General features: G+C 43.2%; 1 protein-coding gene across 8 annotated transcripts in view; it reads right to left on the bottom strand.

The window, feature by feature from the left end:
- The window catches only part of FRMD4A (FERM domain containing 4A), a 720232-nt gene that overhangs the window by 79649 nt on the left and 614969 nt on the right, over positions 1–25614 (bottom strand). The gene's annotated exons all lie outside the window — the stretch shown is intronic.

Below are 25614 nucleotides of genomic sequence, written 5' to 3'. Positions count from 1 at the left end.
TAGTGCGTTTCTAAGACCAAAAACGCAGCTATAAACGCAGGAGGTGGGTAGTAAAGTGACATGTACAGGAAGAGGATTCCTTCTGTCAGTAAACACAGACGCGTGAATCCTCCCGGTACCGTCACCGCCGCTTCCACCTCCCATCCTGTGCATGTATGCTACCGTGCGGCGTCATGTCTGGGCGGGAGGTGGAGGCAGCTGCAAAATCAAAAGTGAACAGTCGAAAAAAAAATAAAAGTCATACTCACCTGTCTGCAGACTCCCGGTGCCATGCCCGCTCCCATCTCCTCTTCCTGGTACCACCGCCGCTCCGGCTGTGTGCAGTCTCCCCGGGTACGTATGCCTGCAGGATGCAGGACCTGGCGATGGATCACCTGATGCAGTCACCTGATGCATCAGCTGATCGTAAGTCTCGGGCTGACGCCAGCGCCCGGCCGGTTTAACCTATCCGCGGATGCGTCAGGAGACTTCATCCCTAATTACCGGCAGCTGCTGCAGCGATCGGACGGGATCAGAAGACTCCGCTGCAGGAGCTGCCGGTAATCAGCACATAAGTGAGTATTTTTTTTTTCTTTTGCACCGATGCATCTTCTGATTGTATAAATGGCTTTTATACAATCAGCTGATGTGTGATGTGATTCAGGCACTTGATCCTGACACATCATCTGATCGCTTTGCCTTCCAGCAAACCGATCAGATGATATTGGATCCGGATTGGATGGCGCAGGACCCTGCCCCAGGATTACTGCGGAGGGGGGTTCTTTATTTCAATAAAGATGGAGTCACTAATTGTGTTGTGTTTTAATTCTAATAAAAATATTTTTCTGTGTGTTGTGGTTTTTTTATCTTTACCAGAAATTCATGGTGGCGATGTCTAATATTGGCGTGACACCATGAATTTCGGGCTTAGGGCCAGCTGATAATATACAGCTAGCCCTAACCCCATTATTACCCAGTGAGCCACCCGGCATCAGGGCAGCTGGAAGAGTTGGATACAGCGCCAGAAGATGGCGCTTCTATGAAAGCGCCATTTTCTGGGGTGGCTGCGGACTGAAATTCGCAGCGGGGGTGCCCAGAAAGCATGGGCACCCTGCATTGTGGATTCCAATCCTCAGCTGCCTAGTTGTACCCGGCTGGACACAAAAATTAGGCGAAGCTCACATCATATTTTTTTTTAATTATTTCATGAAATTCATGAAATAATTAAAAAAAAAGGGCTTCTCTATATTTTTGGTTCCCAGCCGAGTACAAATAGGCAGCTGGGGGTTGGGGGCAGCCCGTACCTGCCTGCTGTACCCGGCTAGCATACAAAAATATGGCGAAGCCCACGTCATTTTTTTTGTTTGGGGGGGCAAAGAAATCCTGCATACAGTCCTGGAAGGAGGATGCTGAGCCTTGTAGTTCGACAGCTGCTGTCTGCTCTCCTGCATACACTATTGGATGGAGGATGCTGAGCCTTGTAGTTCTGCAGCTGCTGTCTGCTCTCCTGCATACACTATTGGATGGAGGATGCTGAGCCTTGTAGTTCTGCAGCTGCTGTCTTCTCTCCTGCATACTCTATTGGATGGAGTATGCTGAGCCTTGTAGTTCTGCAGCTGTCTGCTCTCCTGCATACACTATTGGAGAATGAAGAACATATTGAAGAAGGAAATGACATCAGACCTTTTTTTTTTGTTCACTGATAAAAAATGCATAAAGACGCAGTGAGGAAAAATGAAAATGCAGCAAAACGCAGCAAAAAAACCGCACCAAATCGCGGCAAAATGCGCGCGTTTTTGCCGCGGGTGCGTTTTTGTGCGGTTTTTGCCACACAAAATGCACAAAAACGCAGCGTCAAAAAAACGCAGTGTGTGAACCTAGCCTAAAGGCCCCATCACACACAGAGACAAATCTTTGGCAGATCTGTGGTTGCAGGGAAGTCATGGACATATTGTTCCATTTGTACACAACCACAAGCCTGGCACTGATTGTCCACAATTTCACTGCAACCACAGATGCCGCAGATTTATCTCTGTGTGTGACAGGGCCTTTAGGCTCCTTCATCATGCAGGTATAGGAAACTTTGGAAAAATGTCAGATGAAGGAGCCTCTGTGCTTCCAAAGCGTGCAATATAATTTTTCTGGTCAAAAAAGGTATCACTCCTAGATGTCTATTTTAGCATAAAAGTATTTGCATAGAGTTTTCTGGCTAAGACGGTACGTTCAAGAGGTTGTCCACTATTTTTAGGTCATTAACGTCCGACTATCCAGAGTCCGACACCTGGAACCCCCGCTGCTACCAGTGCCGGCGGCGGCAGCAGGCAGGTGGAAATGCTTAGTTCCGGAGCTGCACTGTTTTCTGATAGTGGCCTCGGCCAGGTACTACATATTCGCCTCCTATTGATTTGAATAGGAGGCGGATGTGCAGCACCCGGCACCGGCCACTATCAGCTGTCAGTACAGCTCTGGAATTGAGCATTTCCGGCTGCCTGCTGACGCCACCGGCACCAGGGACAGGTGATCAGTGGGGGTGCCGGGTGATGGAATCCAGCCAATCAGACATTGATGACCTATCCTAAGGGGTACTTCACACACAGCGAGATTGCTGCTGAGATCGCTGCTGAGTCACGGTTTTTGTGACGCAGCAGTGACCTCATTAGCGATCTCGCTGTGTGTGACACTGAGCAGCGATCTGGCCCCTGCTGTGAGATCGCTGCTCGTTACACACAGCCCTGGTTCGTTTTTTTATTGTTGCTCTCCCGCTGTTAAGCACACATCGCTGTGTGTGACAGCGAGAGAGCAACAATCCTGAAAGTGCAGGGAGCAGGAGCCGGCGTCTGACAGCCTGCGGTAAGCTGTAACCAAGGTAAACATCGGGTAACCAAGGTGGTTACCCGATATTTACCTTCGTTACCAGCCTCCGCCGCTCTCGCTGCCAGTGCCGGCTCCTGCTCCCTGCACATGTGGCTGCAGTACACATCGGGTAATTAACCCAATGTGTACTGTAGCTAGGAATGCAGGGAGCCAGCGCTAAGCAGTGTGCGCGGCTCCCTGCTCTCTGCACATGTAGCTGCAGTACACATCTGGTAAATAACCCGATGTGTACTGTAGCTAGGAGCGCAGGGAGCCAGCGCTCAGTGTGCACGGCTCCCTGCTCTCTGCACATGTTGCAGCACAGCGACGCGTGTCGTTATGATCGCTGCTTCGGCTGCTGTGTTTGACAGCTAAGCAGCGATCATAACAGCGACTTACAAGGTCGCCGTTACATCACAGAAAATGGTGACGTAACAGCGACGTCGTTGTCGCTGTCGCTTAGTGTGAACCCAGCTTTAGGATAGGCCATTCATGTAAAAGCAGTGGACAATCCCTTTAATATAATATATTTTTGTCATTGTATATTGTAAAGGGTATGTGCGGACGTGTGAGTTTTTGGTGCAGAAATATTTTGCACCAAAAAAGCACCTTGTGGCAGAAAAACACACAAAAACACAAGGTTTTTGGTGCGTTTTTTGTGCCATGCTTTTTTGTGAAATCAATGGCTTCAAGAGCTAAAAACATGCTGACATGCTGCAGACATTTTCTACACCCCAAACTGCAAGAAAAAAAGAAGCAACGTGTGCACAACACTTCAGAATTCTCATTGACTTTGCTAGCATAAGGATAGACATCCAAATTTGGGCAACAAACTGTACCAAAAAATGCATAGAAAAACTGCACCATGTGCACAAGGCCTTAGGCTATGTGCGCACGTTGCGTAAAAACATTCAGTTACGCTGCGCTTTGTAGCGCAGCGTAACTGCATGCGTCCAGCGTCCCCTGCACAGTCTATGGAGATTGTGCAGGGGCCGTGCGCACGTGGCGTCTAAGAGCGCAGCGCTTCGGCTACTGCCGAAGCGCTGTGCAAAAAGAAGTGACATGTCACTTCTTTCCTGCGCTTTGCCGGCAGCTCCTGCTCTGTCTATGGCAGGAGCTGCAGGCAGAGCGCATGGAATCGGCGCTCACTACGGACATTTCTGCAGCGATCTAAAGCGCACATGTGCTCTTCAGATCGCTGCAGAAATATCTGCAGGGCTAGTACGCAACGTGCGCACATAGCCTTATAGTGACATGTACAATGAATATGCTTGCCTAGTGCATGGGTCCGAGGCAAAACATTGGTAGCAATGAGGATGCTGACAACTAAGTGTTTTCACAGCGTTTTGGACGCAGCATGCTTCAGCTACGTCCAAAACGCTGCGATGTACAGTACAAGCACAAGAAATCCCGTGGCCACTGTGCTTGTTTTTTCCACAGCAAACACTGACCTGTGGTGCGACTTTCCGAGCTTCAGTATGTCAATTGTTTGCTGTGGAGTCGCAAGCGTCCTCCATAGGGAGAACAGAAGAAAGAGACCGCAACTGCCCGAACCCTAATGGTAGGCACGAGCAGCTGCGGTCTCCTACGGAGGAGACTTGCGGCCCCGCAGGTCAGGACCCGACACGTCCAGGACGCATCAAGTCCTGATCGTGGGCACGTACCCTAGGACTAAAGTCTTTCCCAATATTTGCCTCTATACAAATACCTACAGTTAGGTCCAGAAATATTTGGACAGTGACACAAGTTTTGTTATTTTAGCTGTTTACAAAAACATGTTCAGAAATACAATTATATATATAATATGGGCTGAAAGTGCACACTCCCAGCTGCAATATGAGAGTTTTCACATCCAAATCGGAGAAAGGGTTTAGGAATCATAGCTCTGTAATGCATAGCCTCCTCTTTTTCAAGGGACCAAAAGTAATTGGACAAGGGACTCTAAGGGCTGCAATTAACTCTGAAGGCGTCTCCCTCGTTAACCTGTAATCAATGAAGTAGTTAAAAGGTCTGGGGTTGATTACAGGTGTGTGGTTTGGCATTTGGAAGCTGTTGCTGTGACCAGACAACATGCGGTTTAAGGAACTCTCAATTGAGGTGAAGCAGAACATCCTGAGGCTGAAAAAAAAGAAAAAATCCATCAGAGAGATAGCAGACATGCTTGGAGTAGCAAAATCAACAGTCGGGTACATTCAGAGAAAAAAGGAATTGACTGGTGAGCTTGGGAACTCAAAAAGGCCTGGGCGTCCACGGATGACAACAGTGGTGGATGATCGCCGCATACTTTCTTTGGGGAAGAAGAACCCGTTCACAACATCAACTGAAGTCCAGAACACTCTCAGTGAAGTAGGTGTATCTGTCTCTAAGTCAACAGTAAAGAGAAGACTCCATGAAAGTAAATACAAAGGGTTCACATCTAGATGCAAACCATTCATCAATTCCAAAAATAGACAGGCCAGAGTTAAATTTGCTGAAAAACACCTAATGAAGCCAGCTCAGTTCTGGAAAAGTATTCTATGGACAGATGAGACCAAGATCAACCTGTACCAGAATGATGGGAAGAAAAAAGTTTGGAGAAGAAAGGGAACGGCACATGATCCAAGGCACACCACATCCTCTGTAAAACATGGTGGAGGCAACGTGATGGCATGGGCATGCATGGCTTTTAATGGCACTGGGTCACTTGTGTTTATTGATGACATAACAGCAGACAAGAGTAGCCGGATGAATTCTGAAGTGTACCAGGATATACTTTCAGCCCAGATTCAGCCAAATGCCGCAAAGTTGATCGGACGCCGCTTCATAGTACAGATGGACAATGACCCCAAGCATACAGCCAAAGCTACCCAGGAGTTCATGAGTGCAAAAAAGTGGAACATTCTGCAATGGCCAAGTCAATCACCAGATCTTAACCCAATTGAGCATGCATTTCACTTGCTCAAATCCAGACTTAAGACGGAAAGACCCACAAACAAGCAAGACCTGAAGGCTGAGGCTGTAAAGGCCTGGCAAAGCATTAAGAAGGAGGAAACCCAGCGTTTGGTGATGTCCATGGGTTCCAGACTTAAGGCAGTGATTGCCTCCAAAGGATTCGCAACAAAATATTGAAAATAAAAATATTTTGTTTGGGTTTGGTTTATTTGTCCAATTACTTTTGACCTCCTAAAATGTGGAGTGTTTGTAAAGAAATGTGTACAATTCCTACAATTTCTATCAGATATTTTTGTTCAAACCTTCAAATTAAACGTTACAATCTGCACTTGAATTCTGTTGTAGAGGTTTCATTTCAAATCCAATGTGGTGGCATGCAGAGCCCAACTCGCGAAAATTGTGTCACTGTCCAAATATTTCTGGACCTAACTGTATCTGATGCTCAGTCACGTATCACTAACAAATCAAGAAAAATACTGTATGTCCGAATTGTATAAAATAAAACAATATAGTTTATCATTCCTAAAGAGAACAATCCTCCTGCCCCTGATTGATGGCGACAATATTAATAGATTGTCAAAAGCAGATATGTTGTGTTAGCTCTAACAGAATTGTTACTCTGGGAAATATCTCTCTATCTCTTCCTGTTATTGTCTCAACAGTAGGTTTAGAAACCCGGAGGACTGGATCCACTGTTCAGGGCACGATGAACAATCCATGTCCTGTTTAGTCAACAGGATTAATACATAAAATGAAAAGGCCCAAGTCAATCTGTCTGTAAGACAAAGGGAGATACTTTTAACAAATCCACAGTGCGCCATGTTTACTAAGCACAGGTAAGGGAAGAGTAAGGCTGGCTTTACACACTGCAACATCGCAAACGACATCGCTGTAACGTCACCGGTTGTTTTGTGACGTTATAGCGACCTCCCCAGCGACATTGCAGTGTGTGAAACACATCAGCGACCTGGCCCCTGCTGTGAAGTTGTGATCGCTACAAATCGTTCAGGACCATTGTTTGGTCCTTTGTTTCCCGCTGTGCAGCAAAGTTTTAGTGTGTAAAGGGGACTTTACAGCGACTTCGTTAGTGACTTCCTTTTCAAAAAGCTGCTTTACAACGTCCCCAATGACTAGCTAGGTCGTTCTGCAGGTCCGGATCGCTGTTGCGTCGTTGGCCAGGTTTGCCTGTTTGACAGCTCACCAGAGACTTTGTAGCGATCCCGGCCAGGTTGGGATTGCTGGTGGGATCGCTAGAAAGTTTCAGTGTGTAAAGGGGCCTTAAGCCTCTATATAATATAATTCACAGCACTTAGCAATTGGGGGAAGTAAGTAAAATGGTAACAAGTGATCAACAAATAATGAGACAATGAGCCCAGAAGGAACTTCCAGAACTTCAGAACTGAAAGCCTAAAGCCCCTTCATCACTTTAGGTAGCCGTTAGCTGACGGTAAGTTCACCTGTTCTCTGAGAAGCCGCTGCCAGACTTCCTTGTCGACGACTTATTTCTTGGAGAACAAAAAGATCAGCAGTCTGAAATCAGACATGCCAGATTTTTATCTCCCCAACCATCATCTGTTGAGGGCCTCCATACACATATTAGACTGTTGACCTGACGATATTAGCTAGTTCAACATTAGTTTAATCTGTATGGGGACACTTATTTTTGTTACACAGAGTAATAATAATAATAATAATAATCTTTATTTTTATAGCGCCAACATATTCCGCAGCGCTTTACAATTCAGGAGGATCATATACAAACAAGTAACAGTTATAGAAAATGCAATAAGAGACCAATTGCTTGCAGAGAGAGACCATTTCAGTGGAAAGTTGAGTGCCGACTCTGTAATTACTGCCTGTAGTAGTTGTGTACAGATCTAGAAGGATAGCTATATATATGTTGAATATTAAGAAATAAAAAGGCTTGAGAGTTTAGCTAAGGCGTTTGTGACCAATGTAATGCACATCTCTGCCATGTGTCCATTTAGAAGAAAGGCTGAGATGGTTTCAATTTCACCCCCAGCCTTGGTGTTCGGTCACACACTGCTTAGTGCCACATTGTAGAAAGCATGACAAAGGCAAGTTCTGGAAGAGATTCACATTCTTCCAACTTGAAGGCAAACAGAGCTTTAACTAGCTGTTTACAAAGTGCCACATGAGCTGAAAATAGAACCTTTCTGCCCGTTTGAAAGTCTAGTTTATGTTCTCAAGTGTTTGCATATTGGTAAAACTTTTATTAAGCCTCAATGTTTAAATAGTCATAGTAATGTATCTTAAAAACTGCAGCCAAAAAAATGATAACATACTAACCAATCTCGTCAGAGGCAGCTCATTTCACACCACAAAAGGGACGAATGCCACCAAGAGGAGGGGGCCTAGGACAGAACTCTGAGGAACCCCAACAGAAAGGGGAAGAGGAGAGGAAGAGGAGCTGGCAAATGATATTCTGAACTCGTGGTCAGAGAGGTAGGAGAAGTATCAGGAGAGAGCAGTGTCCTTGAGACCGATAGAGTGGAGTATAGTGAGGAGGAGCTGGTGATCCACAGTATCAAATTCAGCCAATGTCCAGGAGAATCAGCAGGAAGTACTGACCATTAGATTCAGCTGTTAGCAGATCATTACAGACTTTAGTAAGAGCAGTTTCAGTAGAATGTACAGAGCCGAAACCAGATTGCAAAGAGTCAAGAATAGAGTTATCTATTCTCAGGTAAAAAAAAACCCTCACCAAATACTAATTGGCAGGTGTGAGCTGTCATTAACCCCTTATTACCCTGATTGCCACTACACCAGTGCAAACGGGATGAACTGGGTAAAGTGCAGGGATTGTTACATCTAATGGATGTGACAATCCTGGGTGCCTGCAGGCTGCCATTTTTAGACTGGGGGGGCCCAATAATCATAGGTCCTCCATAGTCTGAGAATACCAGCACCCAGCTGTCGGCTTTATCATGGTTGAGTATCAAAACTGGAAATCACCACATGCTGATTTTTTTTTATATTATTTATTTAAATAATGAAAAAAAAAAAAAAGTTGCATGCAGTCCCTCTTATTTTGTTATACAGCGTTATAGCTGATAGGAGACTGGTAAGTATAGCGTGCTTGCTCTAATCCCTCTATCCCTTTTACCACAATTTGAAAGCACCAGATTCCAGTTCCCATAGACTTATATGTGGACTGGCATAAATTCCGAGCCGGAAGCGGGGTTATTTTTAAATCCGGTTGGACCCACCGATCCTGGGTATCTGTGGGTCCGCTCATCACTACTAATAATCCATCCAGACTGTGACCACTGTCGGCAATATACCTCCCAACAGCAGCAGCAGCTACAAATACATTATGCGCCCAGCCTAAATTGAATTGTTTTTAGAAAAACGATGGTATCTAACCCAAAAGGCCACATATACATGTACACAAATGGATATATAACTTAATCAGTACAGGAGAGAAACTGCTGGGATAGTGAACAAGTTCCTAAAAGTATCTTCTAATTACATTTAATTCCCCAGAAATAATTGGGCAAATTCTTCAGCTCTCCTTCAGTTCCAAGCCTTAGGGCTTGTCATGACACACCTTGTGATAATGGATTTCTATCCCTGGGAGACCTGAGCAGTTCTATACAAAGAGGTGTGCAGATTCTCCCAGGGAAAACTGTAAGAATTCCGAACCCTGGGAGCCCAGGCAGAACCAGGGCGTTCCATACCCCAGGGCACAGACGTTTCAGCACTAATTACTATTCACCTGAGCTATGTGCCAGTCACATCATTAGAGATGTTCAGGGGTTGCCTATTACTAGCAGTATAACAGCACATATTAGAACATTAATGGCATCCCGCAGATTACAATCCCTAACATACCATGAGCAGAACACTAAGCGAGTATATCAGGACAAATGGAATTCTATCTGCTTCACAGAATAAAATATAAACAGTACAGGGATCTGTATATAGGAAATGCATACATACTGCATGTGAATATAAATGCAGAAAAAAGACAATGTCCATATATGAGAAAGCAGTGTAGGAGGTAGGGAGTCGCAGAACAATAACATTACCACCCATTAGTTTATGGCATAGATGAAAAGATCCAGATCCAGCACTGCCTAGATGGCAGGATAAGAGCCTGACTCAGAGTCCGCCATGATATGAGTACGCTCTGTCAGCGGGGCTGAATGTTTATTCATTTAATAGTAATTTAGCACACTAATCACAGTATTAATAACTCTATGGGCACTATATTTATCACCAAAAAATCACTCTCATATTAATGTATTGAAAGAACAAATCTGTTTTGCGTACAGCCCTATTGGGAGTTATTATTAAGACAGCTTTACAATACACACCTACTTCACCTACATTAACAATGAAGTTTGGTGGGAAGAGGCGTGAGTCAATTAAGCAATATCAGGCTATAAAGGGAATCTGTGAGTAGACTCAACCCTCCTAAGCCGTCTATATAGGCATGTGGGTCATAGAAAGTTGACTAAAATGATACCTTGATATCTTCAATCCCATTTCTTATTCCAGAGAAATCCACATTTTTCTTACATGTAAATGAGCTGGTTCAGGCTATGGGCCGGACAAAGATCTCCCTGAGAATCTGCCTCCAGGGCTTAGTTTACATGAAAGGGGTCATGACCATGAGACATGTAATGACTGACAGTATGCTCTCCTTATCTACATGTCTCACACTGAAAATGCCTCCTTTCAGTTAAAGGGAATCTGTCACCAGATTTTACATGTATGAACAAAGATTAGAATCTTCAGCAGTGCATGTGCAGTATTCTATAAAGGTGTATATTATCCAGTGACTCCCCCTGTATGCCCTCCAAAAACCTTCCTGTGTTTTACGGTGCTGTTTGTAAATCTGAACGGTCTGGTTCATTTGTCATCCTTGCTACAGCTCGCTCATGTGCACTTTGCTCTGATCTACTGCAGGCAGAGCCTAAAACTAAAATCATTCTACTAGTTTAGAATTATTTGTGAGCCCATACTCCAGTCCAATATACAACATTGGCAGATGACATCCTTACATCAGTTATGCCCCTGTGAAGTAGGCAGCCATTGCCTGGTCATGTTCACTCTCCACTGCAAAGGAGTGACCGCAAGCAATCCACGCAGGCCCGTAGCTTCTCTTCAAGTGCGCATGTGCGATGTGTCTGCGCAGTCGTGAAGTTTCTCCAGGCTATGGCATCATCTACATAGCCGTGGAAAATCTGGAGCATGTGCAGACACAGTGCCAGCTCATGCATGCACACTTATGTTTTAGGCTCTGCCTGCAGTAGAGGAAAGCAAAGTGTGCATGAGCGAGCCAGCAATGTGTATGAGTAGGCGCGAGATTTCCCCCAGCTATGTGGATGATGCAGGAGGCATCATCAACATCACTCAGAAAAAAAGGAGAAGAGGAATAGACGCTGCAGTAATGAGGCTCATCGGATTGGACCGTCCGGCTTTACATACAGCACGGGAGAGTATACAAAGGTTTTTGGGTGGCTTTCAGGGAAAGTCAGGGGATAATATAAACATTTATGGAATGCTGCAAATGTGGTGCTGAAAGTGCTAATCTTTGTTCACACATGAAAAATCTGGTGACAGGTTCCCTTTAAAATAATCCCTGGAGGTATATTCTCAGGGAGATTGTGTCCGGCCCATAGATCTTAACACCTCATTTAAATATAAGAAAAATGTGGATTTCTTGGAAAGACATAGGATCATAGATATCAAGGTGTCATTTTATTCAGCTTCCCATGACATACATGCCTATATAGAGTGCTTAGAAGGGTTGATCTTACTGGCAGATTGAAAATATAAAAGCTTTATATATCAGGTTGGTTCACTGTTTACAGCTAGCATCAACCGATTCAGATATATATCAGAGATTTCTAACAATACGTTGCCATTAAATAGTTTACCTGACAGCTATTGCTCTCAACTTCCATATATACGTGTATACTTTACTTGGCTGAGCATGCGTACATCTTAATTTCATTGGGGAGAGGGAGATAAGATGCTGCTAGACACCAGAAGGAGCGGTTTGAGCATCTTAAGGGTATGTGCACACGCTAAGTATTTTCTGCAGACAATCAGGCATCAAAAACGTGTCTCCTGGCAAGAAAAATGCTGCATAAAAAATGTGAATATTTGCCGTGTGTGTGTTTTATTCCATTTATCAGATGAGTGAAAAACACAGAAAAACTTAACATGTTGCAGATCTGAAACTACTTCAAATCTGCAAGGAAAAAATAGGCAGAAGGTGCATGAGACTTCAGAAAAATCTCTCAAACACTCAACATGTGAACATACCCTAAGAACTAACAGGACTCATTCTTATTTCCCTCACCATCCACTTTTCTTGAGAGTGTTAAAAATCCTCTATACGCAGATAGGATTCACCAGTACTGGAATGGATTTGCTAATATTAAGCTAATAGGATATGTAGATGTATTATTTTAATGCACAATGGATTAAAGAAGGATGAACCCTATGTGTAAAGGCATTACATCTACAATAACTTAATTAAAAAATAGATATGGAGGCATAAAGTAAAACATAGCTTTAGGAATTGCAGTATTAGTACCACAAATCTGTACATAGTATAGGTCTAAAATACTTAAGGAGCCTAAACAGATTATATAAAAGTCGGCCATCTTCTAAAGTGGCCTCCGAACTGTCCCCTGACAGATTGCCCAGGGACATGAGGGTAGGGGTTGGTCTTCAATCACCCAATCCTTTTGTTCATCATGGACATAAACCACAGGAGATAAGTCACTGCCAGTTGATTCTGGATAGAGGACACAGGAAACATTCCTGTGTCTTGGGGGGCTGATAGAGATAGTAGTCACCTAAATGATAGGTCAGCTGACAGCTACAGTGGGTATGTAAAGTATTCAGACCCTGTGTCCAGACACTCATATTAAAGTCACATGCTGTACATTTTGTTGTGATCCTCCTTGAGATGGTTCTACTCCTTCATTGGAGTCCAGCTGTGTTTAAATAAACTGATAGGACTTGGTTTGGAAAGGCACACACCTGTCTATATAAGACCTCACAGCTCACAGTGCATGTCAGACCAAATGAGAATCATGAGGTCAAAGGAACTGCCCAAGGAGCTCAGAGACAGAATTGTGGCAAGGCACAGATCTGGCCAAGGTTACAAAAGAATTTCTGCAGTACTCAAGGTTCCAAAGAGCACAGTGGCCTCCATAATCCTTAAATGGAAGACGCTTCAGACCACCAGAACTCTTCCTAGACCTGGCCATCCAGCCAAACTGAGCAATCATGGGATAAGAGGGTCTGAAAACTTATGACCATGTGATATTTCAGTTTTTCTTGTTTTAAAAATTTTTCAACAATATCTACATTTTTGTTTTTTTCTGTCAAGATGGGGTGCAGAGTGTACTTTAATGAGAAAAAAAGGAACTTTTTTAAATTTAGCAAATGGCTGCAATGACACAAAGAGTGAAAAATTTAAAGGGGTCTGTATACTTTCGATATCCACTGTATCTAATGAGTATGGCCACCTTGAGGCCTCAGAAATGCATTGTACTCTTTCTACTCTGTCACAAGTGTATAATAGTATTGGTCTTCTCATATGGATCAAATGGACCTTACCCCCACCAGTCCTAACCAATCTTAAGGGTATCGATGCAACTTATAAACATTACTTACATTACAGCCCTGCACCCTCTATAGATATGCCCTGCCTCCTATTTTAAAGGGTTTATCCACCCTTTTTACATTAATGGCCTATTTTTAGAATAGGTCACCAATGTTTGATTGGCCAGGGTTTGACACCCGGCAGCTCTGCCAATCAGCTGTTCTCGGTGCCGGTGGTGGCAGCAGGCAGTCAAAAATGCTCATTTGCAGAGCTGCCCAGTCTTCTTATAGCAGCCGTGGCCAGATACTGTACAGGTACCTCTTATTGATTTGAATGGGAGGCGGAGGTGTAGTACCCTGCTGCTATCAATTGATGGGGCAGCTCCGGAACTGAGCATTTCAGGCCATCTGCTACCACCGCCAGGGCACTGAGAACAGCTGATCGGCGGGCGTACGGAATTTCGGGGCCCGGCTGATAAGACATTGATGACCTATCTTGAGGATAGGCTATCAATGTAAAAGTAGTGGACAATCTCTTTAAATAAAAGGCCACATTGTTATATCGGACTCTGATTTGTAACTTGTTTTTAATCTATTCTAGTCTCTTAGCAAGCCCTGGATAGCGCCATTCAATGCAACTTAGATAATATCTGTTTCTACATGTAATGTTAGGCAACTACATACAGTGAAGAGAGCTCTCTGTTACGAATGGTGCTTACTAAGTATTGATGTATATTCATGCTGGAAATACAATATTGTATCCCAGCACAAACGTAGCAGGAAGACTGTACAATTCCCAGCCGGAATTGTATTTCCTGGTGGTCTAGTTCTCTCCAGACATTAATCACTCTGGGCCCACATAGACTTGCAATAAATGATGTGGTCTCAGCCCACTACTTATTAAATTCCACTCAAATCATGCAAATATCCAACAATAAATATAAAAAAGGAAATCTATCATCTGTGTTCAGTGAGCCATTGATATCCTGTTTAGACGCAGTAGCCGATTTCGCTTTCTAATCTGGCCTGCTAATGTAACCAAGATGTTCTCTTCAATGAATCCCTCATCTATCAGACCACATACTGTCTGAGCTCTAGAATTGATTTTGTTAATTCAGCGGCAGATGCAAGGCCTGACATTAAGCCGACCCTTTCATTCATAAAAGAAATTCCTTTGCTGTTACCTTAATTTTGTAGGAGGAAGGGCTCAATCTGCTTAGTGGAAACTAGGAATACAGATGATGCAGCAATCTAGTCAAACGACTGCTTCTGAGATCACAAGATTGTTTTTAGCAATGGCATACAAATATACAAGTGCAATGAACATAAAACTAGATGAAAAAGACAGGCGTAAATGCAATAATGAATTGGGCCATTGATTTGAAAATCATCTACCATTTCAATGTCCCTGAGAAGCTAAAGAGTTTCTAACTAATACCTTGCCAACAGTCTTTAAATGCTATTGCCAGAATCCCATAGTCCCTACTTTAAAATAAAAAACCTTTATACAATAAGTATTAAAAAACAATTATGTCCGATGTATAAAATGGTCTAGGAATATAGTTATACTAGCTATTGAGCCCGTTCTACGCCCGGATGTCGATGATTTAGCATCAGGGCGGGACTTTGTGAGTAGGATCTTTATTATCTATTCCTCCCCTGACAGCTTTCCTCCCCTTTTTTAAATTTTGGGCCGTAGCCCGTCATCACTATGGCCGACGCATGCGCAGTGCAATGTTCACGTTGTAGTTGACTTCTTCACTAAAATGGCTCCAGAGTTAGCGTGAGCGCATTCCACCAACCCCTTCACCATTTTCTTGAAGACACTGCGAATATCATCAGAAACAAACTGTTGACTGGTGATATCTACAGTGACAGTGTCTTCAATAAAATGGCACCGGAGGTGGCGGTATGCGCATGCGCCCTTTTATTGAAGAGTTCAACTACAATGTCCTGGCTTGCCACAGAAGAACACGTTCAGCATTATAGAACGAATATACGTCTACATGTTTGCAAGGCCCATTTGAAGCTGTCCTACAGCCTGTAAAATGTGATTTACTATAAGGTAATGAAATATTTTCTAATAGTAAAATGTTACTCACTTTTTTTTAAAAATAATGACAGTCCACAGATTGATATAAAGCCTGTATAAGTACAAATGGAAAGGATCAATCCTTCCCCTACATACATAAGTGATGTACCACAATGTACTGTACACTACAGACTAGGGCAGCTAGTAAAATACATGTGCAGGTGCTAATCTGAAAGCAGCATGTCCAGAGGAAATCCGGGCGAGCACGGTGAGAACTTGTAAACTCCATGCAGATGTTACTCTGGTGGGATTTGAGCCCGCGGCCTCAGGCCTGTAAGGCGGCAGAGCTAATCATTGTGCCCATTGCAATGCTCAGAATGTCTTGATGTTACTTTAGATTTTCTCACACAAGGAGCTTCTGCTGAGCAGAATTCTCTTTTTACTGTTTGTATGTTGCTCGTCTGTGATCTCCTGGCTCCTCAAAGCTAACACCCAACATGGAAGTCTGCCACTGACGCTCTGTTTATCCTTCCGAATAATTAAGAGCTGCTGCAAGAATAACTGTTTATGATAGTACAGCTTGTACAGTTCAGGTTGGTCAGCGACTATCAAACCACCCACACTTCTATTTCCGAATGAAGAAGCTTGTCAGGTCGCATGTCAACAGAGAAATCTTTGAAACGGTTATAAAGGAATAAAAAACATGTTTGATTGATTACAATTTTTATTTCACCAAATTGCTATACTGTGCCAGTACTCTGCTTTCACTGGGAAGAGAATTCCTTATGGTTAACACATTATGGCCTGGAGGTTTTTGCTTACTAGCTCTCTAAATCAAAGAGACCTCCTGTAAAGGGGTTATTCACCACAGAGATCTTCAGGAATGCACCACTCCCAGACTTTCAACTTTATTATTGTTGGGGAAGTGGGGGTATTGTTCTCCTGATGGCTGACAGGGCGGACCAGCAACCTGTGTGCTCTCCGATGCTCTCAAGTAGAGGCAGCCTTGCCTCTGCAGCATTGGAGAGTATTAGGCTACAGAGCAGCACTTACAAACTCGATAGCAAAGAACTTGGAACTTGTGTAGGAGACCAGCTACCGCTGAAAACAGAGGGGGCCTGTAACCCAGGCAGCGAGCTATAATTAATACGCCCACACATTTGAAGCTTATTGGAGGACTCCCATTTAAATACAGTACCCTCCTGCAATATCACCACCCCCTGATGAAGGCAATCAGGCGAAACGCATGTTTAGCAAAGGAGGTCTTACGATGGGTATTTGCACAACTTGATAAAAACTAATACCAGCATCTCTATGCTATCATTTACATGCGTTACTACATGCAATTATCATTACTAATTATATTTTCCATGTAACATCCCTATTGATGGCCATACAATATGTACTTTACACCTTTCATCTTAATCCTGCCTGCTGTTTATGTGGCTATTTCTATTGCCATATCCCCTTTGTTGATTGGATGTGTGATTTTATCAATAGTCTTTTCTTATTAATACACATTTTGCCCCTATTTTGGAGAAAGCAGCATCTATTATTTGGTAAAAGCAGCAGCGAGGATCGAAAAGAGGACACTAGCTATAGCTTCTATGCATAAGTTATCTATAGGTAGTTTTTTTAGAAGGAAGGTCAATTTTAAAATTATAAAGAGGCATTTTCAAAAGATAATCACTTTGTATTGATTATTTACTTTCATTATATGATTAATGGGTCAGATCAGTGTGATTCCACCAATGACGGGAAAAGCCAGGCCATGATGCCTGTTAGTGCAATATTCCCACTGTAGCACCAAGCTAATATTCCTATAAAAGCACGATAAATCCCAATTATTATTGGTATCAGGCTGGTCACACCTGGTCAGCAATGAAGGAAACAACAAACTGAAACAAAAGTGGAATATCCAAATACTGTAAATACTTATCAAAACTCCTCGAGGCCACGTGCACATGTTGAGCATCTGGGGAGTTTTTTACCTCAGTATTTCTAAGCCAAAACCAGGAGTGGAGCAATCAGAGGAAAAGTAGAATAGAAACACGTCACCATTTCTCAATTTTGTACCCACTCCTGGTTTTGGCTTACAAATACTGAGGGGAAAAAACTCACCAAATACTCAATGTGTGCACGTGACCTTAAGCTGCGTCTCCCCTACCATGGATTCACCAATCTAACAAATCTCATTCTTAACACAAATAGATAATAACTTTGATAGAGTTGATGGGAATATAAAATACACAGCGTATCTGACCATTAAAGGGTGGTCAATGGTTAAGTGAAATACATAACAGAAGACTCTGAGTATTAGAACAAATCAAAATGGTTAAAAGGGTTGTCAACCCCTTCTCATTCCCCATTTTGCCCCTATAAGAAGAACAAAGCCTATACTCACTTCCAGTGCAGACGCGGTTTGAGGGATGTCAGAACTCGCATTCTCAAGGCCCACGTGACATTGTTATGACACGCGAATCCCCATGACTGTGAGCCCCAGGAACATGAGTTCCATCATTACTGGAACCGCGCTGACATTGGAGGTGAGTATAGGCTTTCTTATTTTTATGGGGGTGAACATGGAGAATGAGAAGGGAATATCCCTGTTGTGGACAACCCTTTTAAACACAGAGTAGATTGCAATGTTTCAGGCAAGAAAATAATATCTTTTGATCACCACATTGGCTTGTGTACCTCCAAATACCAAGTGAATGTCATTATATGAGCTAGATCAGTCAGCCCACATAACCAGCTAAATCTGGCATTGAAACTAATGCAATTTATGATAAGAACTGAATGCTTTCATTATTGGCTCTATACTCATAAATGAAGTAACCAGGAAAACACATACAATATAATAGAATTCCACAAGATCATAATAACCAATGAGCCCCATATAGCTGGCATATCCAGCATCCATCAGAGAAAAAGAGTATGTATCCTGTAGCTAATTGCTGTGCACCCGGACTCTCTTGATAATTGCAGTCATTTACTTATTCATGAAACATATATGTGGCCATTATAATCGAGGGATGTTTGGTTATCTAATAAGAAAGGCAGAATATAGATGGTAATGACATTACTGGTAAGTGCTTTCCGCCATCTGTGGTAGTTGGTAAAGACAGTGACATACTCCGGATTTAATTAGAGTTATTCCTGTTTACTACCTTATAATGCAGCTCATCATTGAAGCTGACGTCTTCATTGGTAAAAACCTGTTCTAGTTTTTCACCTGCCTAAAATTTCTTCTCAACTAATGTTATAAGATAAAAGAGCAACAATACAAAGATTACTGGACTTTGGTGACCAAGGTATTTTAACTAGATGACAACCAACCTTCAGTATTAAGGGTGCTTTACACGCTGCGATATCGCTAATGAGATATCGTCAGGGTCACGGTGGTTGTGACGCACATCATGCCTCATTAGCGAGATCGCAGCGTGTGACTCCTCTGAGCGACCGTAAACGATCGCAAAAGAGGGAAAAATCGGTGGTCATGGAGAGGTCGTCCTAAAACAAAATATCGTTTTCTGCTCAGTAGCGATGTGGTTCGTCGCTTCTGCGGCACCACACATCGCTGTGTGTGACACCGCAGGAGCGACAACCATCACTTTACCTCCGTGTACCGGAAAAGAAGGAAGGAAGGAGGTGGGTGGCATGTTCCGGCTGCTCATCTACTCCCCTCCTTTTCTATTGGTCGACGGTTCAGTGACGCTGCTGTGACGTCGCTGTGACGCTGAACGAACCGCCCCCTTAGAAAGGAGGCGGATCGCCGGTCACAGCGACGTCACAGAGCAGGTATGTGCATGTGACGCTGCTGTAATGATAATGTTTGCTACGGCAGCGATAACCACATATAGGCCATACGACGGGGGCAGGTGCTATTGCGCTCAACATCGCTAGAAATTGCTAGCGATGTCGCAGCGTGTAAAGCCCGCTTTAGACTGGGTTCACGTGTTCTTTAGTCATCCGTTATCACGGATCCGTTAGAGATCCATTTGCAAAAAGTTGTGCAAACACAACTTTTTTGTCCGTTGTTGGCCAGATCCGTATTTAACATGTGGAGTTGATCTCTTTCACTTGAGGAGGTCATGCCCCAAGCTTGACCCTTTTTGGAAAGAAATAATCAAAATTATTAATAGAGTCTATTCATTGGGGGTGGTTCGGTGCCCTCTGGTGTGTGTTTTGGAGTACGTTGAATACCTGGTGACGGATGACTATGGCAAAACAGCGATAGCTAAAATGTTATATACATGTCTATGAAGCTGATAGCTCAGTACTGGTTAAATGACCAGACTCCCTCTATTCCGGAGTACACTAGCAAAGTGAACTGGCTGATAAATATAAAAAAGCTGTATATCTGAAAAGAGATGGCATTTCAAAGTTCAACAAGGTCTGGGCATCCTGGATAGATGGCTTAGGCTTTGCCTATAGAGAAATGCAGAGATTTCGGTTTGATCTCTTTTGAGAATTGACATGATGGACTAAAGTGGATCTTGTATTGGTAATGCCTAACTAAGAACCCTTTTACACAGAGCTGTGATGAATACAGTATACGAGGGGCTGATGATAAGTCTTTGGCTTTGTGAACTTTTTTGTTTCTATGGTAACGAATGTTACATCACATGAAAGCCTTATGTGTCTAATATATGTTTTCAAAATTTTGTGTTTGTTGCTTATGGCAACAGTGTTCTACGCACGCGGGAAAACAAAATGGCCGAGTCTAATGCGATATTTACAGCAACTGAGAGCAGAGGAGTGATAAAATTCTTGTTTCTGCAAGGAAAGTCCGCAAAGGATATTCATTGTGATATGTCACAGACATTGGGGGATCAATGCCCTTCATATTCCAAAGTTAAGAACTGGGTTGCCAAATTTAAAATGGGTCACTTCAGCATCAATGATGAGGAACGTCCTGGACGACCGAGAGTGATTGTTGTTCCGGAGATTATCGATGCTGTGCACAAACTCATACTGGAGAATCGAAGAATTTCAGCTAAAGCAATAGCAGACATCATGGGGATTTCCCGTGAAAGTGTTTGTGTCATTATCCATGAACATTTGGATATGAGGAAGCCATCTGCAAAGTGGGTCCCTAAATGTTTGAGAACAGATCAGAGAAGCATGCAAGTGAAAACGTCTCGGTCCATTTGTCAGCATTTCCGGACTGATAAGAACTTCCTGGATCGACTGGTCACTATGGATGAGACATAGATTTATATGTATGACCCTGAAAACAAGGAGCAGTCAAAAGAGTGGAGGCACAGTGGTTCAGGGTGCAAAAATCAGCCACTAAGGTGATGGCATCTGTGTTCTGGGATAAGTAGGGCGTGCTGCTAGTGGACTACCTTCAAAATGGTTCCACCATCAATGCAAGGTATTATATTGAACTTTTGGACCAACTGAAGGCAGCTCTGAAGGCCAAAATGCACGGCAAGCTGTCCAAAGGAATCTTGTTCCTGCAAGACAACGCCTCCGCTCACACTGCACAAGCGACCATGGCAAAACTGGCAGAGCGGAACTTCAAGCTGGTTGACCACCCACCTTATTCACCAGATCTAGCTCCTCCGACTATCATCTGTTTCCAAACCTGAAGAAACACCTCAAGGGTACCAAATTTGACACCATTTCTGATGCCATGGCTGCTACGGATGCCTGGTTTGAGGCAAAACCAAAATACTTTTTACTAGGCTTACAGAACTTGGAATACTGATGTAAGAAGTGTGTTGACATCAGTGGACAGTATGTGGAATAAGTGAAAAGTTTTATTATCCTATCTCGTTTCTTTCTGGGTAAAGCCAAAGACTTATCAGCAGCACCTCGTATTGGATAATATTGCACTTATTTTCTATGTTGGGAATTTTCTGTGTGTGGGTGGTGGTGGTAGGCTTTGGGGACTGCGCTGCCCAGGGAGGTTATAAAAATTGTTCTGTTTGAAAAGTTTCAATAAAAAATAATTGATTAAAAAAAACCAAACTAAACATGTGGAGCCTATGCAGGCCCGGCGTCAGCACCCGGCAAACCCGGTCAAATATTGGGGCCCTGGGCTGACGCGGGGCCCACTCGCAGTGGCAGGGGGGCCTGGTGCCAGCGCTGTCACCAGCCTCCCTCCCCCAGCCGAGGATCGCACTTTCAAATGTATCGGCATCGCAGGTGCTAATCCAATTGAAAGCAATGATGAGAGACAGAGCGGCGCGCTCCCTCTCTTATCATTCTCCCCGCTGTGACTGTCAGCACTCTGACAGGACTGCAGCGGAGCGCATTGACGTCATCACTGTGCACCTGCAGTGATGTCAGAGCGACAGTGGTGGACGCATTGAGGAGACTGGAGCAGCAGGGGAACGAGGAGAAGTGAGTATGTATTAATCACTGTGGCCAGACAACCATGGGGGTGCATTAAATGATAAGGGGGCTGTATACTACATGAGAATACCTATTGCTATGTGGGTCTGCATTGTACTATATACAGGCTGTATACTACATGAAGGTGCCTAATGCTATGTGGGTCTGCATTGTACTATTTACAGGCTGTATACTACATGAGGGTGCCTAATACTATCTGGGTCTGCACTGTGCTATATACAGGCTGTATAATACATGAGGGTGCCTAATGCTATCTGGGTCTGCACTGTGCTATATGGCAGCTGAATACTACATGAAGGTGCCTAATGCTATCTGGGTCTGCACTGTGCTATATGGCGGCTGTATACTACATGAGGATCCTTAATGCTATCTGGGTCTGCATTGTGCTATATGCAGGCTGTATACTACATAAAGGTGCCTAATGCTATCTGGGTCTGCACTGTGCTATATGCGGGCTGCATATTGCATGAGGGTGCTTAATGCTATCTGGGTCTGCACTGTGCTATATGCGGGCTGTATACTACATGATGGTGCCTAATATTATCTGGGTCTGCATTGTGCTATATGCGGGCTGTATACTACATGAGTGTGCCTAATACTATCTGTGCCTGTACTGTGCTATATGGGGGCTATATGCTACATGAGGATGCCTAAAGCTATATGGGGCTGCATTGTGCTATATGGGGGCTGCTTAATGTTATATGGGGGTTGCATAGTGCCATATGTGGGTTGCATAGTGCCATATGGGGGCTGCATAGTGCCATATGGGGGCTGCATAATACTATATAGAGGACTTTGGGGGCTTCATAACACTATATCGAGGAATATGGGGGCTGCATACTACTATACCCTCAGAGTTGTATGTCACCTCCACCCCAGTGCAAAAAAATAAGTGTGGTTCTGCACCAACCACTATACGACCTGTCCACAATCCTGGGAAGGAGTGGATTAGAAGCAGTATTCCCTTAGTAAGGCTCCGGTTCTGGGTGCTCGCTGATAAAGCAGGATAGCTGTAGGTATGAGGAACCATGTAGAAAAAAAGGTCCAGCGGCACACCGAATCTCCAATAAAAAACTTTCCTTTTTATTAAATTAAACAGTGCATGTTAAAAGGCAGTGAAGGAACCGTGTGTAGGATCCCTCATGGACAATGGCCATTTTGTGTTAAACATGCTTCCACGGGTCCAATTGGACCTTTTTTTTCTACATGGTTCCTCATACCTCCACCCCAGTGCTGTATACCCCCTCAGAGCTGTATGTCCCCCACCCCAGTGCTGTATACCCCCCCGAGCTGTATACCCTCAGAGCTGCATGTTACCCCCCACCTCAGAGCTGTTTGTCCCCCCACCCCAGAGCCACTGCCCCCCCCCCCCCCTAGAGCTGTATGCCCCCCCTCTGGAGCTGTATTCCCATTGCTGTATACTCCTTTCCTCAGTAATATGTATGCCCCCCAGTAATGTGTATGTCCCCCGCCTCTCTTGTGATGTATATACAGCAGTGTCATTGTGCTTTATGTGCGGCCATGTCTCATAGCGACAGCCACCAATCAGTGTGGCACAGACACATGCCCGGGAGGATCTGGATGGAGACAAGCGGGGGAGGTGAATGAGGTTGTTTTGCCGGCTTCCCAATATTAGAAATATGTCTAAAGTGTCTGTGTTTGCATGTATGATGTGTATCTATGTATATCAGTGTATATGACTGTGTCTAGATTTATGTCTATTTATATGTGTTTTTGTGAATTTCTCTTTAAATATGTATATGTACATATGCCTGTATGTGTATGTATCTATGCATGTCGATTTGTGAATGGGGCCCACTGAGACTCTTAAGCCCAGGGCCCACAAAAACCTGGAGCCGTCTATTTGGAACGGATCTGTTAAGAAAACAACAGATCCATTAGGGCTCATGTGCACGTAACTGCTGAATATTCCGCAGCGATATGACAGCACATGTGCACGTCAAATTGCTGCAGAAACACTGCATAATGGATGCAGTTTTTTGTTAAAAAAAAAAGCCGATTTCATGCGCTATGGCTGCTGCTCCCACCATAGACAGAGTGGGAGCTGCATCCATAGCGAACGGAATAATTGACATGCTTATTTTATGAACGCACGGATTTGGGTCAAAATTTTAGCACCCAAATCGCTGCGTTCATAAAAGCATCGTGCGCACGTAGCATGCACAATCTACATAGATAGCGCAGGGGACGCAGGACGCATGCATTTATGCTGCAGTGTAATACGCAGCGTAAATGCATGAAATTACGCAACATGCGCATGAGCCCTTACAAATGCAAGTAAAACGGATGGATAAATAGCAATCCATTAACGGATAGGTTGTCCTTAGACTCATATGTTAAAAAAATGGATGTGACAAAAAGTTTTCCAACGGATCCGTTCTAACGGATGACTCCAGAACATGTGAACATAGCCTTACAAAGAATCAGACGCCAAGGTGCCGAGAGGAAAACAATCTATGAGCATGGTAAATTCAGCTACTTGGCCCAATTCTTGAGGAATGCAGAGATACTCTAGTTATGGTCCATCCAACATTTCCAAAATACTAAATTATTTCATAAACATAACGAAAGAGATGTATCAAAATTGACGCAAGAAAATAGTGGCGCAGATGGCAATAGCTACCAATAAGAAGCACTTTAAATTCTATTGCTCCACTTTCCCTTTTCAATAAATCTGCTCTAATTATTATTATTATTATTATTTATTATTATTATAGCGCCATCAATTCCATGGCGCTTTACATGTGAAAGGGGTATACATAATAGGGACAAGTACAATAATCATAAACAATACTATGCACAGACTGGTACAGGAGGAGAGAGGTCCCTGCCCGCGAAGGCTCACAGTCTACAAGGGATAGGTGAGGATACAGTAGGTGAGGGTAGAGTTGATTCAATAATACTGTTCTCTTGACAGAATTCTTCAATATTACATATCATCATGTAACCATTAATGATTCATACATTTGCTTTGCCACAAAAAGTACATCCTGTAATGGTTGGATGTAAGATCCTCTGCTGCTGGAATTCCTGCTATTTATTACAAGGCTGGATCTGCCTGGAGGTTGGGATGTTTGCTCTCCATAAAAGCAGCAAGTGAATACTAATTTATCAGCAGGAGACTAGATCAATATTGACACCTCCCTTGACTTGAAGTTTTCTAGTTCTGCTGTGAAATGCAAATTACACAATCTATCAAATGCTTCTCCAAGATATCACTATGATCTATTTGAGATATTTGAGTTATCACAAGTACACAGATATAGTAGCTTGCTTTAGATTTTGGACGCAAGTCCATCAGCTTTTAGTCATATATCAAAATATAATATACCCCAAAAGTAATGTGCTTTTGCTTTGCACTTGTTTGAATAAATTCCAACATGACAAAAAATAATAGCAATATTAATCTATGACTTTTACACTATCAAAATGCTCCACACTTTACAAGACAAGTCAATTGGAAGACTAAAAAAATCGCCCCGAAGATGTCTGAGTATCCTTCTGTGAATTTCATAACTGTTTTTGCTTTAAAAAAAAACTTTAGTGTTTTATTTAATGCTTAATGAATGTCAAAATATATCCAGAAAAGTTAAATAAAAAAGCACTACAAAAAGTCTAAAAAAAAAAACTATTTATAGAAAAGTGCCAACAAAACGTTAAAGTGTTCCCAGGGGATGTTAAATTACTAACAAAAAATATTTCAGGATAAAAAAAAACAGATATAATGTCAGAGACAAGAATCGATTCCTGAAGCATCTCCCGCTTGAAAAAACCAAAGGTTTTTGACCTCCGTAAAAAAAAAAACCGAACAAAAAACATATTGTGAACGTTTTCCTAGG

Source organism: Anomaloglossus baeobatrachus, chromosome 4 (genome assembly GCF_048569485.1).
Source record: "Anomaloglossus baeobatrachus isolate aAnoBae1 chromosome 4, aAnoBae1.hap1, whole genome shotgun sequence".
In the NCBI taxonomy this organism is placed as follows: Eukaryota; Metazoa; Chordata; class Amphibia; order Anura; family Aromobatidae; genus Anomaloglossus; species Anomaloglossus baeobatrachus.
This window is presented reverse-complemented; position numbering and strand designations above follow the sequence as displayed.